General features: G+C 37.6%; 1 protein-coding gene across 1 annotated transcript in view; it reads right to left on the bottom strand.

The window, feature by feature from the left end:
• Window positions 1-16328, bottom strand: part of Crtc (CREB-regulated transcription coactivator) — a 68675-nt gene extending 52347 nt beyond the window's left edge. Inside the window, exons 1-2 of the mRNA XM_067791138.1 lie at window positions 16052-16328; window positions 11519-12365 (exon numbers count right to left, since the gene is read on the bottom strand). The gene's annotated coding sequence lies outside the window, so the exon portion shown is untranslated. The remainder of the gene's footprint in view (window positions 1-11518; window positions 12366-16051) is intronic.
• Window positions 16329-16720: the final 392 nt, after the last annotated feature.

The raw sequence follows: 16720 nt of genomic DNA on the forward strand, positions 1-16720 counted from the left end.
CAAAGGATCCAACGTGGAGAAAAACTGATACTGATTGCGTAGAGTAGTTATGAACATAGAGAAAGCCTTGGAATTTAAGGAATATGCTTTAGGAGTCTTTTTAGAAATTGCCCGGGATTTCAAGAATGTCTCCAAATGGACGATCAGGGATGGTAGTAACCAAATTGAAGTACATCCAGCCTTAATCAGATGGATCGGCTGAATGAGGCTACGAGATTAGTGGATAGGTGTACATCACAGGGCGGGGTGTTATCACCTCTGCTGTGGACGCTGACCATCAAATAACTGCTCAGGCGGTTTGATGAAGGACTCCTCACACTAACGACTTACGCAGATTACGTTGCAATTGTCACAAGTGGAAAGTACATTCCAACAATTAGCACTTTTATGGATCGGGCGCTGCGGGATATAAAGACCTGAACAACTTATGCCAGGTTAACAGCCAACGCAGAGAAGACAGATATGGTCTTGTTTACTATGAGGTACAAGGTCATAAATTGGACCGGGCATAAGTTAAGTGGGGTGACCCGGCTGAAGAAACCTTGCACAAAATATCTAGGAATCATTCTACACAGCAAGCTGTCGTGGAAGCTCAACGTGGAGGAGTGAGTGAATAAGGCCCCGACGGTACTTTATGTAACTATATGTAAAGTAATGCTGCCGGATATGTGCGGTTTAGCGTCCTCCTTCTCTCAATGGGTATTTACAGCGATTTTAAAACTAAGGCCCACTCCCTTTTAAAATACTCATTAACACCTTTCATTTGATACCAATATAGTACAAACAAATTCTAGAGTCACCCCTGGTCCATCTTTATGGCGATATCTCGAAAAGGCGTCCATCTATAGAACTTAGGCCCACGCTCTTTTAAAATACTCATTAATACCTTTCATTTGATACCCATATCGTACAAACAAATTCTAGAGTCAGGCCTGGTCCACCTTTATGGCGATATCCCTAAATGGCGTCCATCTATAGAACTATGGCCCACTTCCTCTAAAAATACTCTTTAATACCTTCCATTTGATACACATGTCATACAAACACATTCCAGGGTTACCCTATGTTCTTTTTACAACATGGTAATTTTCCCTTACTTTGTCTCCACAGCTCTCAACTGAGTATGTAATGTTCGGTTACACCCGAACTTAGCCTTCCTTACTTGTTTTTTTTTTTTGTTTTTTGTTTTTTTGCTGCTCAAACTGCTTATTTGATCACTTATTGTTTTTTTTTATAATTTATTTGTATTCTATTTGCTATAATTCTGCGTGATTAGCGTTACTCCGCGTGACGTGTTCGCTTATTTGTTGTTATCATTTGTAGCTAATCGCAGCATTTAATGCGATTCTGTTTTCTATTTTTTTCTTTTATTTCGAAGGAACGCTGTTACAAAATAAATTTTGTGTTTAATCGTGTTATTTTAAATCGCAATTCACTACATCGAGTAATAACCGCCAAAAAGCCAAAAAAGTAGCTAAGCTTTGCGATAGCTTGTAACGGCATAACCTAATCAAGATAAAAAGGTATTTCCTTATATCAAAATCAGGGTGAAAAAAGAAACTCATTAAGTCATGTCCGTCCGTCTATGAACAAGATAACTTGAGTGAATTGTGAGAATTGTGTGAACAGAATTGGACGATAATCACGCCCACTATTAAAAAAAAAAATTAAAAAAATAACTACACTATTAAAGTATTCGAATACTAACCCCAAAAAAAATTTTTTTTTAATTTTCAAAAAGGGGCGTGGGACCGCTCACTCCTTATAAAATCATTTTTTTCAGCTATCATCACAAAGTTTGGTAAACTGATGCCGCTTGTCATAAAGAAGTAGACTGGAAAAATTTACGAAATCGGTTAAGGGCCCACGTCCACTTATATATATATAAAGTTTTTAAAGGGATCATAGGCGAATGTAATATAGAATATCATTGTGAAAAGGGAGTTTATAACAATAGAATTTTACATCTAAAGTGTATTTGTTATAGGGAAATGAATAAATGATTTTGCTTTTTTTTAAATTAACCGCCACCGCAATCCTTTTCTAAGCTGACTATTTGAAGTTCTGTTATACCAGAGCTTGAATGTCCTTAATAGTTCATACTCACAAAAGTTCCCCAAAAACCTTTCAGTCGTTATCCAAGAAAAAATATGCAGTGAAGTGCTCAAAAATGAGCTAATTCGTAGTACCCAGTAGATGCGCGTGGATCTAAAGGAACTTCGTTGAAAAATGTGTTCCAGAGAGATACTGCTCGCAATTTCTTGTTTTTATTAGGTATTTTCAATGTTGTGCGTTTTTTTCGTTTTTACGAAATTTTGCAAAATTTTCTCTTTGCCTTACGTCGCACAGTGTTTCGAATGTAAGGAGACATGTGGAAAAAAGTGACAAATTTAAACCAGAACCTGTTTATGTTAGAGAGGAATAACTAAAGGTTGGGTATTCAAAATTTCATTCACGTTGCTGCTACCGTTCTACGGCAAACAGTATTTGTAGGAAAATTTGTGAAATCGGGTAATATTGACTAAACTATTTTAAATATAAATCAATATTTTTTCAACTGACTCTATACACTTCAAGTCATGGATAATTTAGTTAAAGATATTTATCACTTATATTGTGTTTTTATTCAGTTTTTCTTGAAAAAAATATGTGGAATCGTAATTTTTTTTTGGTTTATTAACAAAAAAAAAATAATAAGTGAGTGCGGAATTTAATCTAGTTTCGATCATAGCGCAGACTATGCAAATTTATGCAATTTCAAATTTTCTAAATTTGTCGATTTTCAATTTCATATTGTGTAATTTCACTAAAAGAATTTTTCCAACAATGGCCCATCCTAAAGATAAAATAAACAAGTAAGGAAGGCTAAGTTCGGGTGTAACCGAACATAACATACTCAGTTGAGAGCTATGGAAACAAAATAAGGAAAATCAATCTGGGGTAACCCTGGAATGTGGTTGTATAACATGTGTATCAAATGAAAGGTATTAAAGAGTATTTTAAGAGAGAGTAGGCCATAGTTCTATGGATGAACGCCATTTAGGGATATCGCCATAAAGGTGGATCAGGGCTGACTCTAGAATTTGTTTGTACGATATGGGTATCAAATGAAAGGTGGTAATGAGTATTTTAAAAGGGAATGGGCTTTAGTTCTATAGGTGAACGCCTTTTCGAGAAATCGCCATAAAGGTGGACCAGGGGTGACTCTAGAATATGTTTGTACGATATGGGTATCAAATGAAAGCTGTTAATGAGTATTTTGAAAAGGATTGATCCTTAGTTCCATAGGTGGACGCCGTTTCGAGATATCGCCATAAAGGTGGACCAGGGGTGTCTCTAGAATGTGTTTGTACGATATGGGAATCAAATGAAAGGTGTTACTGAGCATTTTAAGAGGGAGTGGGCATTAGGTCTATAGGTGGACGCCTTTTCGAGATATCGCCATTAGGGTGGGCCAGGGGTGACTCTAGAATGTTTGTACGGTATGGGTATCAAACGAAAGGTGTTACTGAGCATTTTAAGAGGGAGTGGGCATGAGGTCTATAGGTGGACGCCTTTTCGAGATATCGTCATTAGGGTGGGCCAGGGGTGACTCTAGAATGTGTTTGTACGATATGTGCATCAAACGAAAGGTGTTACTGAGCATTTTAAGAGGGAGTGGGCATTAGGTCTATAGGTGGACGCCCTTTCGAGATATCGCCATTAGGGCGCGCCAGGGGTGACTCTAGAATGTTTGTACGATATGGGTATCAAACGAAAGGTGTTACTGAGCATTTTAAGAGGGAGTGGACATTAGGTCTATAGGTGGACGCCTTTTCGAGATATCGCCATTAGGGTGGGCCAGGGGTGACTCTAGAATGTGTTTGTACGATATGGGTATCAAATGAAAGGTGGTAAGGAGTATTTTAAAAGGGAGTAATCCTTAGTTCTATAGGTGGACGCCTTTTCGAGATATCGCCATAAAGGTGGACCAAGGGTGACTCTAGAATGTTTGTACGATATGGGTATCAAACGAAAGGTGTTACTGAGCATTTTAAGAGGGAGTGGGCATTAGGTCTATAGGTGGACGCCTTTTCGAGATATCGCCATTAGGGTGGGCCAGGGGTGACTCTAGAATGTGTTTGTACGATATGGGTATCAAATCAAAGGTGGTAAGGAGTATTTTAAAAGGGAGTAATCCTTAGGTCTATAGGTGGACGCCCTTTCGAGATATCGCCATTAGGGCGCGCCAGGGGTGACTCTAGAATGTTTGTACGATATGGGTATCAAACGAAAGGTGTTACTGAGCATTTTAAGAGGGAGTGGGCATTAGGTCTATAGGTGGACGCCTTTTCGAGATATCGCCATTAGGGTGGGACAGGGGTGACTCTAGAATAATTGTACGATATGGGTATCAAACGAAAGGTGTTACTGAGCATTTTAAGAGGGAGTGGACATTAGGTCTATAGGTGGACGCCTTTTCGAGATATCGCCATTAGGGTGGGCCAGGGGTGACTCTAGAATGTTTGTACGATATGGGTATCAAACGAAAGGTGTTACTGAGCATTTTAAGAGGGAGTGGACATTAGGTCTATAGGTGGACGCCTTTTCGAGATATCGCCATTAGGGTGGGCCAGGGTGACTCTAGAATGTGTTTGTACGATATGGGTATCAAATGAAAGGTGGTAATGAGTATTTTAAAAGGGAGTAATCCATAGTTCTATAGGTGGACGCCTTTTCGAAATATCGCCATTAGGGTGGGCCAGGTGTGACTCTAGAATGTTTGTACGATATGGGTATCAAACGAAAGGTGTTACTGAGCATTTTAAGAGGGAGTGGGCATTAGGTCTATAGGTGGACGCCTTTTCGAGATATCGCCATTAGGGTGGGCCAGGGGTGACTCTAGAATGTTTGTACGATATGGGTATCAAACGAAAGGTGTTACTGAGCATTTTAAGAGGGAGTGGACACTAGGTCTATAGGTGGACGCCTTTTCGAAATATCGACATTAGGGTGGGCCAGGGGTGACTCTAGAATGTTTGTACGATATGGGTATCAAACGAAAGGTGTTACTGAGCATTTTATGAGGGAGTGGGCATTAGGTCTATAGGTGGACGCCTTTACGAGATATCGCCATTAGGGTGGGACAGGGGTGACTCTGGTATGTGTTTGTACGATATGGATATCAAATTAAAGGTATTAATGAGGGTTTTAAAAGCCCTTAGATGTATATGTGAAGGCGTTCTCGCGATATCGACCAAAATGTGGACCAGGTGATCCAGAAAATCATCTGACGGGTACTGCTAATTTATTTATATATGCAATACCACTAACAGTATTCCTGCCAAGATTCCAAGGGCTGTTGATTTCGCCTTGTAGAACTTTTTCATTTTCTTCTACTTAATATGGTAGGTGTCACACCCATTTTACAAAGTTTTTTCCAAAGTTATATTTTGCGTAAATAAACCAATCCAGTTACCATGTTTCATCCCTTTTTTCGTATTTGGTATAGAATTATTGCATTATTTTCATTTTTCGTAATTTTCGATATCGATAAAGTGGGCGTGGTTATGGTCAGATTTCGCCCATTTTTTATACCAAGAAAAAGTGAGTTCAGGTAAGTACGTGGGCTAAGTTTAGTAAAGATATATCGGATTTTGCTCAAGTTATTGTGTTAACGGCCGAGCGGAAGGACAGACGGTGGACTGTGTATAAAAACTGGGCGTGGCTTCCACCGATTTCGCACATTTTCACAGAGAACAGTTACCGTCATAGAATCTATGCTCCTACCAAATTTGAGAAGGATTGGTAAATTTTTGTTCGACTTATGGCAATAAAAGTATTCTAGACAAACTAAATGAAAATGGGCGGAGCCACGCCCATTTTGAAATTTTCTTTTATTTTTGTATTTTGTTGCATCATATCATTACTGGAGTTGAATTTTGACTTAATTTACTTATATACAGTAAAGATATTAAATTTTTTGTTAAAATTTGAATTTAAAAAAATTTTTTTTTTAAAAGTGGGCGTGTTCTTCATCCAATTTTGCTAATTTTTATTTAGCACATATAGAGTAATAGTAGTAACGTTCCTGCCAAATTTCATCATGATATCTTCAACGACTGCCAAATTACAGCTTGCAAAACTTTTAAATTACCTTCTTGTAAAAGTGGGCGGTGCCACGCCCATTGTCCAAAATCTTACTAGTTTTCTATTCTGCGTCATAACGTCAACCCATCTACCAAGTTTCGTCGCTTTATCTGTCTTTTGTAATGAATTATCGCACTTTTTCGGTTTTTCGAAATTTTCGATATCGAAAAAGTGGGCGTGGTTATAGTCCGATATCGTTCATTTTAAATAGCGATCTGAGATGAGTGCTCAGGAACCTACATACCAAATTTCATCAAGATACCTCAAAATTTACTCAAGTTATCGTGTTAACGGACGGCCGGACGGACGGACGGACGGACATGGCTCAATCAAATTTTTTTTCGATCCTGATTATTTTGATATATGGAAGTCTATATCTATCTCGATTCCTTTATATATGTACAACCAACCGTTATCCAATCAAACTTAATATACTCTGTGAGCTCTGCTCAACTGAGTATAAAAACTAAAAGAGAGCATTGCGAATTTTGATGTCCTAAACAAAATTTGAATATTCCAAAACAAACAAAAACTGTTTTTTTGGCCCACCCTAATAAACACACGCGCATTGATTTATATTTTAAAATAGTTCAAACTTTTGTATTTTACAGATTTTGTTACTATTAGAGCACAACAATAACTATTTTGAATTTTGTTCATCTGCCTCCATACAGTCGAAATATTGTGCGTCGTTTATGGCGGCTTTGATTCGATTTAGCACAATTATTCTTGTTCTAATTATTGCCATTTTGGATACAAATTGCCGGCAACAAATTTCTTTTCGTCCGATTGATGTGCGAGAGCGTGACGAGGAAGGAAGACGGCTACGGGCGACTCTTCTTATAGCCAGGGCCGCGGAGAGGGGGGGCGCCAGGGCAATTGTCCTGGTTCCCGGAAGGGTTTTGGGGGCCCGGTAAGGTAAAGCAGTATTGACAGTGCTCTAACTAGGATTTTATTTCGGTTTGGTAGTATTGCTTTTTAACTACAGGCTGATATTATACCAGAGCGTTAATTTGTGCAAACATATGAGTATGCCGTGGATAAGCTTACATAGGTCATTGATGAGTTGAAGAAGTTCAGGGATCAATGGTCGATCATACTTCAAGAATGTAAGGTTCTGGCAAGGAGTATGGGAGTTGTGAATACCTTCGCAGAGAAGAGAAGGAAAATAAGAAAGCGCCAGTTCGATGAATTACCTGGCGAATCACCTGAGTGTGATTCCGAAACTCAATTCAAACAGCAAGTTTTTACGTTCTACGTATCAGGATCTGACGGGAGAAGAGCTCAGAGAAAAGACAGCGGCATTCTGCACGATTTATGGCATCGATATTTTTACGGATCTGATAGATGAAATCATTCATCTCAAAGCCATCCACTTAGCAAATTTGGGATGTGATTCGCTGCCACCATTTCAACTTCTGAACAAATTTCATGAATTGAAGATGGAAGTATTATTTCCTAACATCTGCATAGCATTAAGAATATTTTGCACACTTCCAGTCAGTGTGGCTGAAGGGGAGCGTTCTTTTAGTCTATTTTCTCGCTTGAAAAATTTTTTACGTTCTACTATGAGCCACAATCGCTTGACATGCCTTGGAACATTGGCGTTGGAGTCCAGCCTTGCTCGCAGTATTAGTTTTGAATCGGTAATTTCCATATACGCAGACCAAAAAGCACGGAAGGTTTTCCATGACTGATTCAAGCTCTTAAAATGTACATATGTATTTAGAAAAAGTTAATGTAAGCAATCAAACAATGAAATCTAACATTTCATTTATGTAAGTGCTCCAGTAAATCTTATTTTATATGAAATAAAACTGAAAATGTGAATTGAAAAATGTATGTATGTTATGTTATTTTTTACTGGATTGAGTTTATTTTTTAGGGGGGCCCGTGAACGCGAACTGTACCAAAGTGCTCGAATCGGCTTGCGATGTTCATGTCTTTCTGTTTTGATTCCATCCGTCAACAATATTCGCTTTCGGGCGCTTTTTTAGATTTGTTCCAGGTTCAGTTTTGCCTTGACCTTTACAATATTTTCCTGTTTCAGTTTTCTTTATTCGAGAATGTTCTCGATAAGAATTAGGTTTCGGTTTTGGTCAATCTCAGTTTTACGTTCTTTCCCCAAAAATATTTCGGATTAAATTTTTGCTCGAAAATTTTTAAGGTATTCTGTTTAAGTCTTAATTTCCCCTTTGGTTTTTCTTCATTTTAAGATTTGAGTTTTTGTTTCCTTCCTGTTTCGGGTTTTCAAAGTGTTTACGCTTTTATTTTTGCTTAGCTTTCGTTACAACTTTGGTTTCGTACTACAAATTAATTGCTGTAGTCGCTAAATTCCTCCAAATTATTTCAGTTTCATTCCTGTTTCGGGGTTTTGTAGGTTTAGTATCAGCTTTTTTTTGCTCAACAAAATTTCGGTTTAGTTCTTATTTTATTTTCTGTTTCTGTTTGAGTAAGTCTGTACTCTTATTTATTCTTGAAAAAGAAACAAAAAAATAATAATTTTATAGCTAAAAAGGGGACTTGAAACTAGACTCCATAAAACCGAAGAATAAAATCGTTATAAGAGTGAAGTAGAAAACTTTCAGAAAAAAGTAAGGAAAACCGAAACCGGGACTAATAAAAGGCGCAACTGAATGCTAAACAAAAATGAGCAATGAGCTTTAGAAGGCAGTTAAAGAAACGTTAAAGATAGCAAAGGTCACGGAAAGCGAAGAGTTCCGGAACGAGTATAGGGATCTGTTGAGGATCTAGAAGCGTGAAATTTCCAGAGTGAAAAGAGTGTCATGAAAAATTTTCTTTTGCGGACGTCGAATGCTCCAGCGAAACAGCATGGTTGAGGAAAGTCCTAGCAAGTGGAAACATAGTCCAGGGACTAATAAAAAAAGAGAACGAAGAATGGTCACGCAATAGTGAGGAGTCCCAAGAGGTTCTTTTCAAGATTCAGAAAAATCCAGCAGACTCTCCGATCACGTAGCGGGTTATTGCCAGGCTTGGTGAGCGATACCAAGATCGAATGGGCTGTGAAAACTTTCTCCAAGTTTAGATCGCCGTGGCGAGATGGTGTATTCCCAGTTATGCAACAAATTTCAAACAGGACGGTCGTTGAATGGCTTAAAATAAAATTCGATGGGTGCATAAGACTGAATCATGTACCGCACTCTTGGAGAACTGCCTGTGTAGCTTTCCTACCAAAGTCGGTCTTATTATCCCAAAGACTATAGACCCATTAGAATAATATCATTTCTGCTCGGAACTTTTTAGAGGCACGCAAAGGATCCAACGTGGAGAAAAACTGATACTGATTGCGTAGAGTAGTTATGAACATAGAGAAAGCCTTGGAATTTAAGGAATATGCTTTAGGAGTCTTTTTAGAAATTGCCCGGGATTTCAAGAATGTCTCCAAATGGACGATCAGGGATGGTAGTAACCAAATTGAAGTACATCCAGCCTTAATCAGATGGATCGGCTGAATGAGGCTACGAGATTAGTGGATAGGTGTACATCACAGGGCGGGGTGTTATCACCTCTGCTGTGGACGCTGACCATCAAATAACTGCTCAGGCGGTTTGATGAAGGACTCCTCACACTAACGACTTACGCAGATTACGTTGCAATTGTCACAAGTGGAAAGTACATTCCAACAATTAGCACTTTTATGGATCGGGCGCTGCGGGATATAAAGACCTGAACAACTTATGCCAGGTTAACAGCCAACGCAGAGAAGACAGATATGGTCTTGTTTACTATGAGGTACAAGGTCATAAATTGGACCGGGCATAAGTTAAGTGGGGTGACCCGGCTGAAGAAACCTTGCACAAAATATCTAGGAATCATTCTACACAGCAAGCTGTCGTGGAAGCTCAACGTGGAGGAGTGAGTGAATAAGGCCCCGACGGTACTTTATGTAACTATATGTAAAGTAATGCTGCCGGATATGTGCGGTTTAGCGTCCTCCTTCTCTCAATGGGTATTTACAGCGATTTTAAAACATATCCTATACTATGGAGTCCTTGTTTGATGAACAGCCACACAAAAAAAGAGCCTAACTCAAAAATTTATGGGGGGTGTGCAGGCTATCAATGGTTAGCATTACGGGAGGCCTTAAAACAAACCTGACGGCTGCATTGTATGTCATTCTGCACATTCCACCTGTAGACCTGATGGCAATGAACATAGCGTTAAGAACTGCAACGTAGCTCAGCCCCTCGAGGCAGCTTAAGCGCAGCCCATATTATGGCGTTGTCAATTACAGCAAAAACAGATTACCTGATTCCCTATCTGCGCCTGGCGGACGAGGCGATACACGAACACACCGACAGTTCCAAAGTAGGAGAAGGAGTGGGGTCTGCGGTATACTGTGCTGCCAGATTACAGTAGCGTTTTCCCGAGGAAGTGGTAACCGTTATCAAAGCAGTAGAAACACTGGAAGAAAATAGCTTAGACTGCAGCCGCGTAAATTTTTATATTGACAGCCAAGCAGTAATTAAGAGAATAAATGTGTTATAGTGTAAATAATCTCCGAAAAGAATCGGGATAATCAGAAAAATACATCTCTAGAACAGATGGGAACGAAAAAGCGAATAAATTAGCTAAAAGAGGCACAGTCGCCAGATTGAGAGAAGGGGAGAAAAGTACATAATGGAGCAAGTGGGAAAGGCGTGGACCCTAGCGCGGGGCTGCTTGGACTAACAAAGGAACTCCTTTAATTATAGGAGAGGACTGTAGACTCTTTATTCGTTTTGTTTTGCGTTCACTGCCCTCAAATTAGGCCTGCTAAGTGACAGCAGATATATAAAGTGCGAGTAGGAGGAGAAAACGATCGTTTTGTGATCGCACCCTGCGCTTGCCCCAGGCGAAGACTCCAGCTATTAGGAGTGATATGGATGGCGGATCTAGAAGAAGTAAGTGGCATAGGTTCTAGAAAGCTTTTAGTATTTGCCAAGAGAACGGTGCTGGTTTTTTTATAGGAGCTCTTAAATTTGGTCCTTGAACAAACTTCTGGCAACACTACGTACTAATTCTAACTATGAGAGGTGCTCACGAACCGGCCAATTCAAACTAACCTAACCTCAGTTATATGGAAGAATTTCATATTTTTAAAATGCTTCCCCAAATCAATATTTTTTCTTTATTTCGAAACTTCTTAATTGCCGAATGCGAGCTTTTTCATATTTATGTTGTGCAATCATCTCAGCTGCTTATATCTTTTATTTCCACTTGTTTTGTAATTAATTCTTAATCTTTTTATAATGTTGGCATTTCTTTTGTAAATCTTATTCACATACAAAATTTGTGTATGTGTGTAGGTATGTGCGCGTATTTTTTTGTATCGCCGAGTGGTTAGTATTGCATATTTAAACAGCTTGAAATATTTCTCGCGCTTTACCTTTTCCACTTGTATTTGATTTTTCGTTGTGTTTCGTTGCCCTTCGTATTTGTTTTTGCGCATTTCTTTTCTGTTTCTGTGTTAACTACTGTGTTTTCTATTTATGTAGTTTTTTTTTGTATTTCACTACATACACTGCTTTGTTTACCAGATTACTTGTAATAACAACAATTGTAGTCTTCGCTCTTCTTATTGCGTTTCTCTATTTATATTTTTTTCATTTATTTATTTGCCTTTTCATCTATTTGCTTTTCACTTGTTACTTTGCACCTGACTGGAGCACTGACTAACACTTAATTATAGCAAAATTGATTGCGCTCACACAAAATATGTTTATGTATGTGTATCTATGTAAGTATATTTCACACTTATAAATCACTTCTAATTTTAATTTATTTATTTCCACTTTCTTATTTCTTAAGTATTTTATTGCGCTTTATTTCGACGAGCTATTTTCGCGTTTAAAAAGCTCCTTTGACCTCCTTCTGCCGCTAAATTTGCTGTTGCTGCTGATGACAACGATGCTTCTGCTGTCGGCTCTACGCAACTAATAACAGCCATGATGCGTTTCTTTGTTCGTACTGCAACGATTAACAGTCCAAAGAAGTAGAATACACTGCACTATTAAGTTTTTTTCTCATTTTATTTGTTATTATTAAACGTTGTTTAATTTTTTTAACATTTTTTTAGCGCCGCTATCATGAAAGGCGCTGCAGCCAACGCATGCAAACAAATTCGTTAACGTCGCCGTCGTCGTCGCCGAATCAGTCGTTCATTCGTTCAATGTGCTCGTTCGTTCAGTAGAGAATCGCTAATGGCTCGCTGCTTATTTCGTTGCGTTATAATTCTGCATTTTGAAATATTTTCAACAAAAATAACAACAACGCGGGCAGTACTATATGTAGATTGTAGCAACAGTGGCGGATATAGAGGCGTTTGAACCAAATAAAAATTAAGAAAAAAAAAAAATAAATAAAGCTAAATAAGAATACTTTAGGAACACAATTTTTCTGTGCGCTGTTGTTGTTGTAGTTACGGTTGATGTTGCTATTGCGTTATTTATAAAAATAACAGAACGCAGCGGTTTACAAATACAACTAGCGTAGCCCATCAGGGAGATTCTTACAGTGCGAGTAACACGCATACACCCAGCAATACTTTCCACATTTTTGTTGGGAGTGCTGTTGGCATAACAATTCCAACAAAAGACGACCCCAAAGGCAAGCTGAAATATCAATACCGGCTTTCAAGGAAACTGACAGACTAACCGATATAAAGTTGGGACTAAAAATTTAGCAGCAAAAATTAATTGGAAATTTTATTAAATATTTTCCGCTTTTGTTCGAAAATTGAAACTCTATTTTATCAGCTTTTTCCCATAGTTTCGAAAAATTTGAAAATTCGAACTCGAATAGTTTTTAAAATGTATTTTTACAGTTTTAGAATATATTTTAGTACAAAACTTAAATGAATTGTATAATTTGGATTTTAGGGTAAGTTTATTAATATCTAAAAAAAACTGCAAAAAAAACCAATTTCGAAAACGGGTTTTTTTTTAAATTTTTGAATTACTTTTAATACACACATATGTAAATGTATAATGCAACCAACTTCGAAAACAGTTTAGAAAAAATTAGAATATGCGGCAAGTTTTGGTAGCTTTTTTGAAAATTTTGCTATTTTTATTTGGAGTTTCAGAAAAATTTTCGAGTACAAAGCTCGAGCGAATTTTGTAAAAAATTTTTTAAAAAATTTCGAAAAAATTCGAAAAGTCCTTATAAGTGTTTGCAAAAACTTTTAAATTTTTATTTAGAATCGTAGAAACTTTTTGTGTACATAACTTAAATAAATATTATAAAAAAAAATTCGGAAGTGTTCGGAAAAATCGGAAGGGTTTTACAAACCTTCACGAAAATTTCCAAAACTTTATTTAGAACTCTGAGAAATATTTTGAGTACAAATTTAAAGAATCAACAACAGTTTTATGTTAAATTTCAATTCATTTTTATTTCAACTTTTAGGAGCATTTTTCAGTTTAGAATTTGAACGTTTAAAAAAACGTGTGTTTGAAAAGTTTAAATTAAATTAAACCAAAAAAAGAAGATTTTAGAGTTCTAAACTTAGGCGATTGTATAGCGAAACCAATTTAGATCAAGTCTTCGAAAAGGTTCGATTTCAAACTCCAACTCAAAGCTCGCAATTTACTGTTTTCCTACGCGTTTTGGTAATATTTTGCAGATTCATCAGGAAATCTAGTATACTTTTATAATAAATAGCTATATATCGGAGGCATTTCATATCAAATCGTGGCAGGTAATGAGATTTTTTCGAGAATGAATACTTTATAGATCTGTCCATAGTGGTGTAGTTGTAGTTCATATTTGATAGGTATGAGAGATTTTGAAACACCAGCTTTTCAGGAATTGTTTGCAATGAATACTGAAGGAATTCCACACCCTAATCCATAGAAATCGACATAAGTGCTACTGACAGAATAGTAAACTTAAGTGCCGAGCAGAGTGATCGGCAGGCCGTTTAAATACATCATATCGAGGTATCTGCCTTTATGCTTTCACTTCGTGCAGAAAAAGTATACAGACGGACGAACATACGCACTAAATGACACACCTAGCAAAGCACCTTACAATATTTGGTCTGTGGAACAACAGTACGCCTAACTGTTAAACGGTGTTATGATCGGCCCACTATTTTTTGCTGTTTATATAGAACGACACAGAAGCAAACGCACAACTTTAGACACATACATACACAAAGTCACATAATCACAATTGCAGTTATAATGGGAGCTTCATTTAGAGGTCTATTTTGAATGGGATGCAATTTATAGGTTTATAATTTTCATTCGTTGCGAATTCGAGGAAAGAGTTCTATGCTTCAGCAATGTTAGAAAATAAAACAATAATATTACCTATATCTAGTGTTCAGCGCAATCAACTAATTTAATATCGACATCCCCAAAGATGAGTTGTTTCTAGATTTAGTTTTATGAAACATAAAAAAATATTGAATTGTAAGTATTTTCAAATATTCCACAGGTCATCTGATCTAATACTGCTATCTCCGATAATCCACTATATTATATCTGATTACTAGACAAACAAATCTCTATCAGAATTGCAGTAAAGATTGCATCTGCAGACGCTGATTCATGGCTTTTACTGAGCCCCTCGTTCTTGACAATGTTTTCGACAGTTACGGAGCGATCGAAGCTATTCAGGGTATGAGCATTTCATCGAAGCTGAGACTCGGAAATCTATCTGAGGATTTCCAAGATTGGTTGGTAGTCGCTCATCAATGGTTCCATGGTTATCTGTGATATGCAGGGAGGCCACGCTAGGGTAGTCGGAAAACCTTACACTAAAAACTTAACCGCGACACCTGGAGTGCCACACACCTCCGTGTACTCTCTCTTGGTCTTCCTACGATAAGGGACGCACAATGACATATTTTACTCTTATTAGGCTGGGAGATAGCGTCTCAGGTAAGGGTTCTCACAGGACATTGTCTGTTAGATTGGTTCTACAATTACTGTTGCACTATTGGGTAAGAGGAAAGCAAGAAGTGTTTTGGCGTACGGTAGCTGCTACATCCAAAAGGGCCCTTTGATAATGAATGTCGCTTATTTTGAATTTAGAACTACGGTATGATAAGTAAGAATACTGCTCATTAAGTGCTTGAATGGAGCACCCTGTAAGTAAATTCATACATATATATGTATGCGCTGCTTTTGGTATTTTTTCGACTACATTCGCCTCGTCTTGTTTTTTGGCCAACGGCTTTAGCGACTACATGGCCTGTGTCAACAATTTATGCTTCATTTGAAGCAGCTACTTGCTACTAGCTGAAGTTTTTTGTTGCTTTCATAAAGTCGACTATGCCATGCATTTGTTGTTGCACTTCTCGCATGTATACATACATACGTGTTTATATATCCATACATGCAAGTCTAGGTATGTGAATAGGTGTGTGCACAGCACTGCCCATCACTTTTTCTTTAGCTCGAACAGAAAAATGTCTGTCGTATTCTGATTCTGCTTCTGACACTGCGGATATGTGCTGCTTCTTCCTTTTCTATTGCTTTTTCTGTTTTTTCTTAGGCAGCTTCACTCTGCTGCCTCTGCTACGCCTGCCACCTAATTCTATATATACAAAAATACATACATAAATATGTACACACATGTACACATAGGTATAGTATGTATATATATAGTACTGGCGACCACTGCAGCTATTCGTTGTTGTTGTTCTTGTTGCTATTTCTTAGTCGCGAGCCCCCAAAACAATATGATTTTCGCATTCCGCTACCGCTAGCAAAATTATTTTTCTCTCAAGACACATCGTCGGATACGTCAAATTGGTTTTGGTAGATTTTAATTAGTAAATATGAATAAACTAAAAAATAAATTAAGAAATCAGTTTCACTTTGGTTTTTTTTCGTTTTCTATTCACTTCTCTTCACTATACTTCGTCCCCTCATCTTTTGCACTACCGACTTCATTTTCAACGAATTACCTCCATCTAGGCACTTCTAAACTGCTCGCTGCTAGCCAGAACTCTGCGCTGCTGCTGCTTTTTTTTCAATAATTCAATTCTTATGATATTTGGCTTTGGCAAATTAGAATTTCTTAACTAATTGCTTTTGTATTATTTTCCATCGTTTCATGTTTTTGCTTTTCACTTGGTATTTGCTTATCGTATTTGCTTTATTTCTTATGTATTTTTATATTTTCTGTAGATTTAATACGTCTTATGCTTTGCAATTCACAGAACACTTCGTTTTTCGATGGGGTACTACACTAGCACTGCGTCAAAATGACAGCTCCAATATGGTAACAATATTGCCAACATCGCAAACTGCATTACCAACCTTATATGACTTATCATTGGGGCTATTGCGTTGTATGTGTGTGTGTATACCGTTGTGTTTGGCGCTGTCAGTGGTGATTCTGTTATGTTTTCCGATTGTAGTGCGCGTGCATATATATGAATATGTGTGAGGCATGAAGTTGGCTGTAATTAAATATGGTGCTGTGCTTAGCTGGTTGGTTAGGTTGTTATGCTTGATAAACAGTTTCATACGTTACTTTGAAATTTGAAAGTTTCCTGAGTATGCCTTTATGATTTAAATAATTTTCCCTTCATCCCACATCCGCCCGTTTGTTCGTTAACACGATAACTTGA

The sequence above is a fragment of the Eurosta solidaginis genome, chromosome 5 (genome assembly GCF_040869045.1).
Source record: "Eurosta solidaginis isolate ZX-2024a chromosome 5, ASM4086904v1, whole genome shotgun sequence".
NCBI classification, from domain to species: domain Eukaryota; kingdom Metazoa; phylum Arthropoda; class Insecta; order Diptera; family Tephritidae; genus Eurosta; species Eurosta solidaginis.